The 12,931-nt window shown below is 43.5% G+C and overlaps 1 protein-coding gene and 1 long non-coding RNA gene across 9 annotated transcripts in view; both read right to left on the reverse strand.

The window, feature by feature from the left end:
- git1 (G protein-coupled receptor kinase interacting ArfGAP 1) overlaps positions 1 to 12,931 on the reverse strand; it is a 178,581-nt gene that overhangs the window by 79,095 nt on the left and 86,555 nt on the right. The gene's annotated exons all lie outside the window — the stretch shown is intronic.
- LOC147102479 (uncharacterized) lies at positions 11,916 to 12,931 on the reverse strand. Its single transcript, XR_015073271.1, has 2 exons — positions 12,806 to 12,931; positions 11,916 to 12,698 (listed from the first exon to the last, which is right to left on the reverse strand). It is a non-coding gene; the product is annotated as an uncharacterized LOC147102479 (long non-coding RNA).

The raw sequence follows: 12,931 nt of genomic DNA on the forward strand, positions 1-12,931 counted from the left end.
TTAATCACGGCCAGAAATCCTTCCACCACTTCATACAGTTCCCCAAAGGGAACAGTGTGAAGACACGTACAACAACGACCTTCAAGAAAAATCTTTTCACATATTGAGCCAGATTTTGCTGTAGCAGGGCATCAAATGACATCTGCCATTAGTTAGACTTGCCCTTGCATATTTAGGCTTCTAAATGTTTTGCAAGTTGCTGAAAGTGCGAGTGAACAGGGAAAGCAACTGGGCATCTCCTTAACCAATCAGATTGAAGGATTGTGAAATTAAACAGTGCAAAGACTGAGAAGGAAGTGTAAGTTAGAGAGGGTGAATTCAATGTCAAATCAAGTACAGAATGAGAAAGAGGGGGAAAAGAAAGATTGGATTGAGAGAGAGAGAGAGAGAGAGAGAGAGAGAGAGAGAGAGAAAAGAGACAAAGGAAAAGTTTTCAAAAGTTTAATTTTAAAGTTTACATTTTTTAAATCTTCAACAATTAATCTCTGAAGGAATGAGACTCCACACTTGTAATAAGTTTCAGTGCAAGAGAGGTTGATTGGCAGTAATTAACACATCGTTAAAAGGGTACTTAGACTTGAAATGGCAAGACTTTGTGGCCAGTTTAGTTTGCATCTACCACACAAATACAGCAACTTCATGCCGTTCAATGCATTTCACTGGTGAGGCAGATAGTGAGATGCCGTTTTCACGAAGCCAACGGCAGAGCGGCACAACTCAGACGGCAACGTTTGGATATTTGAGTTTAACCGCGCATCTGCCCCTCGTCTGAAATTGCTGGGCCATTTGCGCATGAATAACGGCAAGTCCTATTAGCCTCACCGTTATTTTGAGCGCAAAATCTGGCCCATTATTGTGTGCTCATTAAACACAATGAAATGAATCATGTCGAGATATAGAATTGCACAAAGGACAAATTATGCTTCTGGCTCGTCTCCCTATCCCCCCAAAAAATAAGCGTGCCAAACATTTTTTTCCCCAAGAAGATACTGCTACATAAGAAATCTAAGGAATTCAAAAATCACTTGTTCTTTACATATAATCTCAACCACAGGCTACTCTTCTGACCTTGGGGAAATTTCAGCTGCCCAGCCAACTCAGAGACCCATTCCAGACCACATGTGGGACACATATACGATTAAAGAAAGATACAGCTTTACTTCTGTTAAAATATGGTGTATTTTAAAGAATGCAGCACAGCTCTTTACATATCAAGTCTTATTTTCAGAGAACAAAAGTAAACTTAATCAGGATTGGATTTCAATCATCTGAAATTACTGTGTGGGATACTAGTTTAGAAATACTTAATGCACGTGTCTAAAATTCCACTCCACTATTTTAGTGGAAGTATTACCCAATTTAAAAAGCAAGGATCAACACATCTGCTAACAACTTGCATTTATACAGCATCTTTAATGCACAAAGTGTTCTAAGACACATTACAGATAAACAAGTGGCACAGATGCCAAACCATGGCAAGGAAGTTAGGAGAGGTGACCAAACGGCCATGTTGAAAAGAGGGGCTTTGAGGAAGCTTTAATAGGACAGGAGTGTGTTGGAGAGATGGGTTTAGGGGAGGGCTTCAGAGAGTGGGGCTAACATAGCTGAAGGCTCCGCCACCAGTTGAGAAAAGGGAAGCTGGGAGGGGCAAGGCACAGGAGGAAGAACAAAGGGTGCTCAGTGCTCCATGGCACAATTTCAAGGCACAGGATTTTTTGATACAATACGGAAAAAAAAATTTGTGCACATCACTCAATATTACCTTGCTTAGTAAATACAATTATACAGAGTAGTTTCAAAGCATGCTAAAAGCATCCAATGTCTGTTTGTAGGTCAGCTATGTTTTGCCAAATCCTGTGAATGAGGCATTTATGATTAGGCATTGGCCGAGAATTTCCACTTCCGTGCTTGGCAGCCCGTGATTTTCTGCCCAGCAAAGCGAGTGGACAGAAATTCACAGGCTGCAGATGCAGGTGTGGAAAAATCCACGGCCACCTTTCTCCCAAGCTATCAAATGTTATTTACAGCCATAAACATCCTATTTTTCTAGTGACTTATTGTGGCAATAGATTAAAATTATGGTTTTGATTTTATGTTAAGTTTAATCTTTTAGAATTATTAACCATTAAGGTGCAAACAAAAATACAAACTCAAAGGGTCAATAAAGCATTTTACTGGTTTCACCAGATTTTTAAATGGCTTCAGGAAATGGAGAATCTAGTCAGGAATGTGGTGCACTGGTCTTTCACAAAAGTTACTGTTATTGCTAATTTAATGTGGGTGCTTTGTGGTGCCTGCTGTACATGGTCCATGTCTCAGACATACAGCAGGGCGGGTATCACTGCTGCTCTGTAGACCATGAGCTTAGTGCATGTACAGCAGGCACCTCAAAGCACTGGAGAGGTACCGCCAACGCTGCCTCGGCAAGATCCTGCAAATCCATTGGCAGGATAGGCGCACCGTCAGTGTTCTTGCTCAGGCCAACATCCCCAGCATCGAAGCTTTGACCACGCTCATTCAGCTCCGATGGACGGGTCACATTGTCCACATGCCCGATACGAGACTCCCAAAACAAGTGCTCTACTCGGAGCTCCGGCACGGCAAGAGAGCCCCAGGTGGGCAGAGGAAACGCTTCAAGGACACCCTCAAAGCCTCCTTGAAAAAGTGCAACATCCCAACCAACACCTGGGAATCCCTGGCCCAAGACCGCACAAAGTGGAGAAGCATCCGGGAAGGCGCCGAACACCGAGTCTCTTCACCGGGAGCAAGTGGAAGCCAAGCGCAGGCAGTGCAAGGAGCGCACGTCAACCCAAGCACCCCACCCACCCGCCCCCCTCAACCACCGTCTGCCCCACCTGTGACAGAGACTGTAGGTCCCGCATTGACTCATCAGTCACCTGCAAACTCATTTTTAATGTGGAAGCAAGTCATCCTCGGTTCCGAGGGACTGCCTAAGAAGAATGTGGGTGCTCTGAAGTGTATAGTTTTAAATAATTGAAGTGGATCAAAAAGTAGACAGCACTGTGTGAAGGCAGTGCTAAAATCAATGTTATATTATACCTTGTTACTGCAAAATAAGTGATTCATTAGAATTTTCAGAAAGCAGTGGAAATCATGATAAATGAATGGCTAAAAGTGGGTAATCAAGTGTCCACTTCCACAACCGGAGCATTCCAGTAGCTCATTCCATGTCTGTACTGCATGCGGCCACGAGATGGCAGAAGAGTTAAGATTTTCCCTCAAGTCGACTCAGCCTCAAACAGAAAATGCTAGAAATGTTTTTGTTTTGGATTTCCAGCATCTGCAGTTGTTTTGCTTTAGGATCTGCTCCAAACTGCCCACTTTTTCCAAACATGTCCGATCAACACTTCAAATAACAGATAACCAGGGGGGGGGGGGGGGGGGGGGGAAGTTTCATCTTAGTCAATGTCCTAAATGAAAGATCACGCTTCATTAGGCCCCAATTTTAACCCCAAGTGGATTCCCTGCTCAGGCCCATGTTAAAATTACAGTCGGGTCTCAATGATGTCATTGGGCTGCAACATGCAGACCCTGTTGGCTTTGGGCACGTGATCTTGCTGCCTGTTCAGAAGAGGTTAAAATTGCAGACGTTGCGATCATGGCGACTTTCAGACAGTTAAAAGAGCCAGGGTAATTTTAACTGCCCATCCACCAGGTTTCTGCTGAGCGAGTAAGGTTAAAATCGCCCCCATAGAATTTTACAGCGCATAAGGAGGCCATTAAATCCATCACGCTCGTGTCGAGTCTCTGAAAGAGCAATCCAAGTAGACCCTTTCCCTTGTCCTTTTAAATAGAATCATAGAATTTTGTTTTGGTAGTTTTAGCAAGAGTACTTCTTAAACTGATCTTGAATCTCAATTTTGAATTTGGTTCCTTTGCCCATGAAGACAGGATGGCTAATACTTTGATAATACATCCTATTGAGTGTCTGGAGAGAAAGCAAGCATGCTGGGGGGAAAAAACCCCAAAGTACTTTTGGCAGAGGAGGGAGGTGAAGGTGGGTGAGGTGATGGAGAGGATGTGGAGTGAGGGAGCAAAAGGGGTGGGAGGAAGGGGGAAGAAGGAAAGGATGGATGGGAGGGACTAACGAGGGGTGGCAAAAGGCACTGTCCAAAGGCCAAGTTTGATGGTCAATGGGCATAATACCAGTAGAATGCTGCAACCACTCACTGTTTCTAATTGATATACTAGTCGATCTGCCATGGCATTTCTCACAGGGAATCAAGACCAAAGGCACCATTAGGGAGACGAGAGGAGGAGGGGTTGAGAGGAGGGGAGAGAAAAGATCAAAAGGGAGGGAATGGACATGGAGTTGTGTGTTTCAGATGGAGGAGGAGGGAATAGAGGAGAGATCATAGTTCCGGCCACCAAAATGTGATTCAGCAGTGAAGATGGGTCTTATTTCTGCTTCAGCAGAGTGGTTTGTTGTCTGCCAACCACTGGAAGGGAGGTTGGGTTCCAGATGGCACTTTGCATCTCCGCTGGGAAGAAGAATATTCCATTTGTCTCCCAGTGGTATGTGGGAGTAGCAGCGGGGATTTCTAGTTACCTTTTCAGCCTGCTTCACTCGCACGCCAGCATCTGTGTGAACTGCTTCGGTGTCAGTTTCCGTCTTTATTTCCTGTTCATTTAATGGCCCTCATTCTTCGATTCTTGGCTTCTAAGTACAGTGACTTATTTGGGACTCATTACCTCCCTTTTGCTGAACCTTAAAACTTGTTCTCTTCAGTTCTACTACTTTGGTTCCCCGTTCAGTTATGGGGTTAGCAGCACCATCCTTTCCATTGAAACAGTTGGCTGCTACTTTCCCCAGACGACTGGCTTCATGAACTCCTTTCCAATTCAAATGTGCTTTTTTATCCATATGTTATTCAACTGTTTTCCCCATGAAACTTAACATGTTGGCTTGAAATGAGAGTCTCTAAATTTTTCCTTTGAGTGGTTCTGTCACATAACTTTATGCTCACAGCACCCTCCACAGGTGCAATACCTTAGGACTGTTGCGACTAATCATCATTTTTAGTATATTATAGCTATATTTACATATACACATAGATTACACATGGAATAACGCTCAAACCTCATTCCATAATTTAGCACTTTTTAGATGAAGCTAATTTTATTACATTTAATCAACATAATTATAAATATTTAACCACTAACATAACATGGAGAGGGAGAGAGAGAGAGAGACAGAGAGAGAGCGAGAGAGAAAGAGCGCATGAGAGATTTCCTCCTCTCCTTTTTCTTCAGAGGATTTATGTGCTATTAAAATTTAACTTTTCAAAGTTAAATTAGATGAGGCTAAGTCAATGTCTGTTTGTGAGACAGAGATTTTAACACCTATGAGACAGAAAGAAAAAGGCAGAAATTAGCACCGGCCTTTCCTAACAGTCAGCTGGAGATAATTAGTTGGCTTCAAAGTTCTCACTCACGCAGCCTCTCGAGTGTTTTTTTTAAAACTCACTCAATATAAATTGTACCTCATTAATTTGAATGTCTTTTTAAAAAGGAGACTTATTCTTAATATAACCTTATATTTTAAATATTCCCCCCCGGTTACTCCAGAGAACCTTACAGAACACCAGCTTGACAGGAAAAGCAGAACCAGTGCGTACCAGTCAGTCGGTCATGTGGAGACAAACCACAGGATGAAAGGAAATGAATGCTGTTCTAGCTTTCCCCAAGGATACAATCCACCACCTTAAATATTCACTCCCTCCACCACCGGCACACTTTGGCTGCAGTGTGTACCATGACCTCTTCCACCTAGAAGGACAAGGGCAGCAGGCGCATGGGAACACCACCACCTCCAAGTTACCCTCCAAGTCGCACACCATCCTAGCTTGGAAATATATCGCCGATCCTTCATCGTCGCTGGGTCAAAAATCTGGAACTCACTCCCTAAAAGCACTGTGGGAGTACCTTCACCACACGGACTGCAGCGGATCAAGGCGGCAGCTCACCACCACCTTCTCAAGGACAATTAGGCAATAAATGCTGGCCTTGCCAGCAACACCCACATCCCGTGTATGAATAAAAATTAAAAAACAATTGAAGAGAATGTTCTAAACGGTTCAAATGCAAGAAAGTAATAAAGTGCTGTGAATATAAAAGTTGATGCTGCAGCAGGCAGGTTTACTAGATTACAGATATCATTAGTGGCATTGCAAAAATTCAGGCACTGTATAACCTGAACTACAGTAATTGAGGACAGGAGAGTCATTCAGAGGTTACATTGCTCCAAATTTAATCACTAGAATTTCTATATGGAACACCACTTGCAAGCTGTTGGGATGTGTTTTGAAAAGATCCAAGTGCCAGAAGCATAATAATCCAATGCATATCCCTTTGGACTCTGGCCATCGCAACTGCAGGTGGACAAAATTTAATGAAGTCTTTTGTATGTCTATAAATAAACTGCCATGCTGCAGCAGAGACAGTGACTCAGGCTGAGGAAGAGAATCTATATTCAGTATTTTAGACTCGCATTTAAAGAAGGCCCTACTTTTAATTAATCTTGCTCTCGTCTTTTAGGCCTCTCCATAACAGACTTCAATCCCCGACTGACCAGCAGACGATCTGCTCCCAGGCTCTTGGCAATCTGGCTTTTGAGCCAGCTACTGGGCACAGACAACGGTTCAGAGTAATTCTCTGCCTGATTTCTTCCCCCCCCCCGCCCCCGCCCGGGAAAGGCTGCTACTGTTCCCAATCCAAATAACATGGCTGGCATTGAATTGCCTTTAAAGAAAGCTGAAAGCAAGAAGTAGCCAGTCTAAGCCACCAAGCTCTCATCACATAAAATATATCAAAGTAAAACACATTTTAGAGTTCAGATACACAAATCACAAAGTAGCAACGCAGGTTCATAAGGTCATAAAAAAAGTAAACAAGGTACTGGGGTTCATTTCTAGTGCGACAGAATTGAAAAGCAGAGTTTATGTTGTATAGCACCTTGGTTAGACCACACTTTGGAGTACTTGTCTCCATATTATTAAAAGGATATAGAGGCACTGAAGGTGGTGCAAAAAAGATTTATTAGAATGATACCAGAACTGAGAGATTATACCGATTAGGAAAGATTGAACAGGCTGGAGCCCTTTTCCTCTAGAAAACAGAATTCCAAGGGCTGACCTGATAGAAGTTTTTAATGAAAGGGTTTGATAGGGAAGATGTTTCCACTTGCGGGGGAGACCAGAACTAGGGTCATAAATAAAAGATAGTCACTAATATATCCAGTAGGGAATTCAGGAGAAACTTTACCCAGAGAGTGGTTAGAATGTGGAACTCACTACCACAAGGAGCAGTTGTGGCAAATAGCATAGATGGATTAAGGGGAAGCTAGATTAAAAACATGAGGGAGAAAAGAATAGAGGGATATGTTGATGGGGTTAGACAGCGAGTGTGGAGCATAAACAACATGTGTTGGGCCGAATGGCTAGTTTCTGTGTGGTGAATTCGACGCAAGATCATGTAAGAGTTCAAACAATATTGGGAACTGAAGTTGTCTAACACATCTTCAGTCCCACTTTACAGGGGATACCATTATGCAGTTACAGAAAAGACATCGCCTTCCAGTGTTCCACCAAATATGCATAATTTGAATGCGCTGAAAAAACACAAGAACATTTGAAAAGGTGGTTCTGAACCATCTGAACACTTGTGTGAAGTGAATAAACTGCCTTAAATTGTAAAGAGGCCACTGGAAAATTAGAGAGGTTATTGTACAGTTATGTAACTAAAAAATTGCATAGCTAAGTGTTTACAGGGGTGAAGGAGCAGCAAAGCAATAAGAATGAGGGTTGGGAAGATTTTAGAATTCAAAGGAGGACCAAGAAATTGATAAAGAAAGGGAAAATAGAATGAGAGTAAACTAGCAAGAGACATTAAAACAGACTGTAAAAGCTTCTATAGGTATGCAAAAAGGAAAAGATTAGCGAAAGTAAATGTGGGTCCCTTACAGGCTGAGACAGGAGAAATTATAATGGGGAATAAGGAAACGGCAGAGAAATTAAACAAATACTTTGTGTGTCTGTCTTCATGGAAGATGCAAAAAACCTCCCGGAAATAGTGGAGAACCAAGGGTCTAGCGAGAATGAGGAACTGAAAGAAATTAGTATTAGTAAAAAAATAGTACTGAGAAATTAATGGGACTGAAAGCCAATAAATCCCCTGGACCCGAGGGCCTACATCCTAGAGTTTGAAAGAGGTGGCATAGAGATAGTGGATGCATTGGTTGTCATCTTCCAAAATGGTTCCCATGGATTGGAAGGTAGCAAATGTAACCCCACTATTTAAGAAAACGGGGAATTACAGACCAGTTAGCCCGAAATCAGTACAGGTAGACTATCCTTTATCCGCACTTCCGAAAACCGAAAACCTTTAAAAACCGAAAGTTTTTTCGTGGAGCGTAAGTCGTGCGCACGACATGACCCGAGTGGCGCCAAACATGACAGGAGTGGTCCAGGAGCTCTGCCTTTCCCTGTGAGCAGGGCAGAGGGTCACAGAGTTCCCTCCTGGGTAGGAGATTGCAGGCCGAGCCGGGCAGTGTGAAGGAGGTACCGGGAGAGTGAACCCAACAATACAGCGGCCCGTCCGATAGTCTTTTCTCCCCCCCCCCCCCCCACCGACCTGATTTGCGGGCCAGCTTAGTGTAGGAGTCAGCCGATATCCGGCTTTCCCACAACTGGCGGTGGCAGTCGAGCCCCAGACCCCCGCTAAGTCAAGGAATTCAGATAGAGCAGGGGGAGCCGGAAACCTCAATCTAACGGCAGAAATCAGCAGCCGCTTTGTTCGGTTTTTTTTCTTGCCCTAGCATTTTTTGTGGAAAGAGTCTCTGTAGCTTAGCAACAGCTTCAGAGATGCTTCCAAGGCAGGGCCCGAGTGTTTACAAGCTGTTGCTAAGCAACAGTGTTTGTTGTCAGATACGGAGATGAAAACCTTCTGAAATCAGAAAAATTCCAAAAACCGAAACACAGCTGGTCCCAAGGTTTTCAGATAAAGGATAGTCTACCTATAGTAGGGAAAATGCTAGAATCTATTATTAAGGACGTGGTAACAGGGCACTTAGAAAATAATAATAGGATTTGGCAGAGTCAACACAGATTTATGAAAGGCAACTCATGTTTGACGAATCAGTTTTGAGGTTGTAACTAGCAGCACAGATAAGGGGGAACTAGTGGATGTGGTGTATTTGGATTTTCAGAAGGCATTTGATAAGGTGCCACACAAGAGGTTATTAAACAAAATTAGGGCTCATGGGATTGGGGGTAACATATTAGCACGGATTGAGGATTGGTTAACGGACAGAAAACCGAGAGTAGGAATAAACTGGTCATTTTTGGGTTGGCAAGCTGTAACTAGTTGGGTACTGCAAGGATCAGTGCTTGGGCCTCAGCTATTCACAATCTATATCAATGATTTGGATGAGGGGACCAAATGTAATACAGGTAGACTATCCTTTATCCGAAAACCTCGGGACCAGCCGAGTTTCGGATAAAGGAGAATTTCGGATTTCAGAAGGTGGGTCGGCGGGGGGGGGGGGGGGGGGGGTCGTGCGCACGACTTACGCTGACGCTCAGCGTAAGTCAGTCGGGGCCGGCGGGGTACGCGGGGGGGGGGGGTCGGCGGTTGTCGGGGTACGCGGGGGGGTCGGCGCCGGCGGGGGGGATCGGCGGTTGGCGGGGCCGGCGGGGTCCGCGGGGGGGGGGGGGTCGGCGGTTGTCGGGGCCGGCGGGGGGGGGGGGATCGGCGGTTGTCGGGGCCGGCGGTTGTCGGGGCCGGCGGGGGGTCGTGCGCACGACTTACCCTTTATCCGAACTTCCGAAACCGGAACCCTCTAAAAACCGAAGGTTTTTTCGTTCAGCGTAAGTCGTACGCACGACTTACGCTGAACGAAAAAACCTTCGGTTTTTAGAGGGTTTCGGTTTTCGGAAGTCCGGGTAAAGGGTAGTCTACCTGTATATCCAAGTTTGCTGATGATACAAAGCTAGGTAGGAATGTAAGTTGTGAGGAGGATGCAAGGAGGCTTCATTGAGATAGACAGGCTAAGTGAGTGGGCAAGAACGTGGCAAATGGAATATAATGTGGAGAAATATGAAGTTATCCACTTTGGTAGGAAAAATAGAAAAGCATATTATTTTTTTTTTTAAATGGTGAGAGTGTGGGAAATGTTGGTTTTCAGAGGGACCTGGATGTCCTTGTACACAGACCACTGAAAGTTAACATGCAGGTACAGCAAGTAATTAGGCTTGCGGGGCTAAATGGCCTAATCCTGCTCCTATTTCTTATGTAGGCAAATGGTATGTTGGCCTTTATTACAAGAGGATTTGCGTATAAGAGTAAAGATGTCCTACTGCAATTATATAGGGCACTGGTGAGGCCAGGAAGGCAAATGGAATGCTGGCCTTTATTGCAAGGGTGTTGGAGTATAAAAGCAGAGAAATCCTGCTACAACTGTACAGGGTATTGGTGAGACCACACCTGGAGTACTGCGTACAGTTTTGGTCTCCTTATTTAAGGAGGGATATACTTGCATTGGAGGCAGTTCAGAGAAGGTTCACTAGGTTGATTCCTCAGATGAAGGGGTTGACTAGGTTGGGTCTATACTCATTGGAGTTTAGAAGAATGAGAGGCGATCTTATTGAAACATAAAAGATACTGAGGGGGGTCGATAAGGTAGATGCAGTGAAGATGTTTCCCCTCATGGGGGAAATCTAAAACTAGGGGGCATACTTTCAGAATAAGAGGTCGCCTGTTTAAAACTGAGATGAGGAGGAATTTCTTCTGAGGGTTGTGGAGGCTGGGTCATTGAATATATTTAAGGTGGAGATAGACAGATTTTTGAACAATAAGGGAGTGAAGGGTTATGGGGAGCGGACAGGGAAATGGAGCTCAGCCCAAGGTCAGATCAGCCATGATCTCATTAAATGGCGGAGCAGGCTCGAGGGGCCAAATAACCTACTCCTACTTCTTATGTTCTTATGTAGGCAAATGGTATGTTGGCCTTTATTACAAGAGGATTTGAGTATAAGAGTAAAGACGTCTTATTGCAATTACATAAGGCCCTGGTGCGACCACACCTGGAGTACTGTGTACAGTTTTGGTCTCCTTACCCAAGGAAGGATATACTTGTTATAGAGGGAGTGCAATGAAGGTTCACCAGGCTGATTCCTGGGGTGGGGGGGATTGTCCAATGAGGAGAGATTGAGTAAACTGGCCTATATTCTCTGGAGTTTAGAAGAATGAGAGGTGATCTCATTGAAACATACAAAATTCTTACCGGGCTCGACATGGTAAATGCAGGGAGGATGTTTCCCCAGGCTAGGGAGTCTAGAACCAAGGGTCACAGTCTCAAAATAAGGGGTCGGCCATTTAGGACCGAGATAAGGAGAAATTTCTTCACTCAGTGGGTGGTGGATCTTTGGAATTCTCTACCCCAGAGGCTCAGTTGTTGAGCATACTCAAGACCGAGACCGAGAGATTTTTGTACATTAAGGGATTCAAGGGATGTGGGGATAATGCAGGAAAGTGGAGTTGAGGTATATCATCAGCCAGGATCTGATTGAATGGCAGAGCAGGCTCAAATGGCCTACTCCTGCTTCTATTTATGTTCTTAATAATGGAAGCCCATCAGTGTAGTACACAGAATGTGAATGCGAAGAATAGGGAAGTCAGAATGGGGAACTATTTGGTATTATGGAAAGCGATAGTTCATTACAAATGCCCATGATCCAGAATGAATGTTAAGTAGAGTTGAGAAGTTGCATCTGGAATAAATGTCTGCTTATATTTTGGCTGCCACTGATGGAGGTACATTTCCTTAAAGCCTGAAGCACAGTTGGAAAAATGAAGTTCAACTGGGTACTTTCACTACTGTATATAATGCAATGTAATCATGGAAATAGTGCCTTTTATTTACACACACATCAAAAATATAGTCTATATACAAGCTTGAGGGTCTATATTATAAATCAGTTTGAGTTTATAAATGTACCCAATATCTACTACACAATGAAAATTTTAAAACATGTTATTGCTATAATTTATTGCAATGACAAGCAATGTTCCTGTTTAGCTGCACAGCTGTCTGAAGCTCCCACGCAGGCTGCTTCTGGTTTTCTCACATGGAAAATACGCGCATGCGCGGAAGTTTGAATGGGCTGTGCAACCCCAAAAGATTAGAGGGAACATTGCTGACAAACCCAATAAGATAAGGAATGGAATAGAGAACACCAGTAAAGTGAATTTTAAAACCAGTCAAAGCTACCAATGGGTTAACTTACAAAACAGCACTGGAGATTTGTGTGTGTGTGTATTGGACATCCTTTTCTTTATATTTCAGCATGGTAAGAAACAAGTTTCAAAGCTGATTAGCAACTAGAATTTGTAAAATGCAGAAAACAAGAGAATAAATCTTCTACTACCGCTATTAACCTCAGAATACATGACCCGATTACTGAAAAACAATGTCAGCACTTCAAAATGCAATCAAGAGGGCTCATTCTCTGAAACTTCTCAGCCATCATTAGAATGTATTGATCAGCAACCATGTGGTTTTGCAGACTCTAAATAAACCAGTCCAGACGATCCAACTTTTGAATCTGTTGCAATTCTGCAGAGACTACTACGCAAGACTCTACTTTAATTTGAGAACCCCACCTTTAGGGTTAGAATAACTGTAGAGTGGAGATAAAATTTGGAACAGGTTATTGTCATGTTAATTTCTGAAAGAGGAAGATCACTGTAACCAAAGCACAATTAGAGAAATGGAAAAAAGAACCACCTTTCAAACAGAATGGGATTCTCAGCACTGTGAAAATGATCAAATCTGCATCAGTTCAACTGAAGGATACATATACTGGTTAATTAACTGGTTAATCCCTCAGCTTTGATGTGAAGCAAGATGGAG

Source organism: Somniosus microcephalus, chromosome 22, assembly GCF_052327205.1.
Source record: "Somniosus microcephalus isolate GS21.2 chromosome 22, FLI_Smic_1.0, whole genome shotgun sequence".
In the NCBI taxonomy this organism is placed as follows: Eukaryota; Metazoa; Chordata; class Chondrichthyes; order Squaliformes; family Somniosidae; genus Somniosus; species Somniosus microcephalus.